The sequence below is a fragment of the Oratosquilla oratoria genome, chromosome 37 (assembly GCF_046742065.1).
Source record: "Oratosquilla oratoria isolate Oo_2021 chromosome 37, ASM4674206v1, whole genome shotgun sequence".
In the NCBI taxonomy this organism is placed as follows: Eukaryota; Metazoa; Arthropoda; class Malacostraca; order Stomatopoda; family Squillidae; genus Oratosquilla; species Oratosquilla oratoria.
The window spans coordinates 11,633,456-11,635,955 of NC_134813.1; positions in this window are offsets into that span (position 1 = coordinate 11,633,456).

Genomic DNA, 2,500 nt, shown 5'->3' on the forward strand with positions numbered 1-2,500 from the left:
ACACACACACACACACACACACACACACACACACACACACACACACACACACACACACACACACACACACACACACACGTATACACTCAGTGACCTTAATGATCCCTTTACGGTGATCCGATTGTCCCCCTGTGTGACGTCATAGGACCTCTTAACGTCTCCCCTAACCACTCCTCCCTCTCCTCTCTCCCCCTCTCCCCCTCTCCCTCTCCCTCTCCCTCCCTCCACCTTCCTCTCCATCTCACGTGACGTGAATGCGTAGGTTGGCCACCCACATGTAAAAGAACACCCATCGTGACCAATGTCCATTCTTCGTCCTCCTCCTCCTCCTCCTCCTCCTCCTCCTCCTCCTCCTGTTCCTCCTTCTCTTCTTCCTCTTCGTCCTCCTCCTCCTCTTCTTCTTCCTCCTCCTACTCTTCCCACATACTTCCTCTCCTCCTCCTCCTCTTCCTGTTTCTCCTTCTCTTCTTCCTCTTCGTCCTCCTCCTCCTCTTCTTCTTCCTCCTCCTACTCTTCCCACATACTTCTTCTCTTCCTCCTCTTCCTCCTTATCTTCTTCCTCTTCGTCCTCCTCCTCCTCTTCTTTCTCCTTCTACTCTTCCCACATACTTCTTCTCTTCCTCTTCTTCCTCCTTATCTTCTTCCTCTTCGTCCTCCTCCTCCTCTTCTTTCTCCTTACCCCCCTCCTCTCTCTCTCTTCCTCTTCTCCTCCTCTTATCCTCCCCGTTTCTCTTTCTTCTCTTTTCTTCATACTTCTCCTCCTCCTCCTCCTCCTCCTACTCCTCTTCCTCGTTCTCCACCTCCTTTTGTTCTTCCTCCTCCTCATATTCCTTCTCTTGCTCCTTTTCTTTCTCCTTATCCTCTTACTTTCTCTCTTCTCTTCTTTGTCCCCTTTTTTCTCCTCCTTCTCTTTTTTTTCCTCTTTCTAATCTTCTTTTCCTTCACTTCCTTATTGTCTTTCTCCTCCTCCTTTTCCTTATACTCCTTCACTCTCTCGTCCTCCTCCTTTTCCTCCTCTTCCTTTCTCTCCTCCCCCTTCTCTTCCTTTTCCTCTTTTTACCATTCTCTTCTTTTCCCTCCTCTTTCTCCTTCTATTTTTCCTCGTACTCCTTCCTCTCATTCTCCCTCTCCTCCTCCTCCTCCTCCTCCTCCTCCTCTCTTTCTTCTCACCCTCCTCCTTCTTCTCTTTCTTCTCCTTCTTCTCTTTATCCTCCTCATTCTCCTCCTCATTTTCTTTCTCTTCATTCTTCTCATCCTCCTTCTTTTTCTCTTCCTTTTGCTTCACCCCTTCTCCTTTTCCTTTTCTTTCTCCTCCTTTTCCTCCTTTTCTTCTTTTTCTCCTCTTCCTTTTCCTCTTCATCTTCTTCCTCCCCCTTTCTTCCTCATTTTCTTCTTTTCCACATTCCTACATCCATTCGTACTTCTCCATCCATTTTTCTTCCTCCTCCACTTCTTCCACCTCCTTCTTCTCCTCCACTTACTCCTCGTCCTCATCTTCGTCGCCCTTTGCCTCCTCCTCCTCCTCCTCCTCCTCTTCCTCTTTCTTTTCCTCTACCTATCCCTATTCCTTCTCTTTCTCTTCCTTTTCCTCTTCCTCTATCTCTTTCTCTTATTCCAGTACTTTCTCTTCGTCCTCCTCCTTTCCTTCCTTTTCTTATTTCCCCTTTCTCTCTTCCTTGTCATTCTCCTTTAATTCCTTCCCCTCCTCTTCCCCCCCCCCTGCTCCTCTTCTTTCCTCTTCGTGCTATCTGGTCCGGCAGGCCTTCCCCTTGGGGAAGGGGGGAAGGGGGGATGGAGGAGGAGGGGGAGGGTGAAGGAGGGAGGGGGGAAAGGGGGGAAGGGTCATGACACAGACCTTGATGGGCCCCTCGGGGGGAGGGGGGGGTACGCCACCGACAACTTTCATCCGAGTACTCTTGTGAATAAATGAAAGCAAATCCTCGTCTCTCTCTTTCTCTCCCCTACTCTCTCTCTTTCTCCTCCCCTCTCTCTCTCTCTCTCGCTCTTCCTCTCTTTCTCTCTTTCTCTTTCTATCCTCTCCTTTCTCTGAATACGTTCGCTTACACATATACATACACATATACACATACATACACATATACATATACATATACCTATACATATACATATACATATACATATACATATAAATATACATATACATATACATATACATATACATATACATATACATATACATATACATATACATATACATATACATATACATATACATATACATATACATATATACATATACATATACATATACACATACGTGTGTATACATACATATAGACACGATGTACATGCATATGTACGTTGCCTGTACTTTTTAATATTATTTTGGTATATCTAGTGAATCATATCCTATAATTTCTTTAAGTCCAAGTATAGCACGCTGATCTCTTTCACGTCGATAAGTTTCTCTTTTGCTTCAGTGGAAACCTCTGATTCTGAAACAGATTTGTTCTCCTCTGTTATCTCTATATTTTCTTTC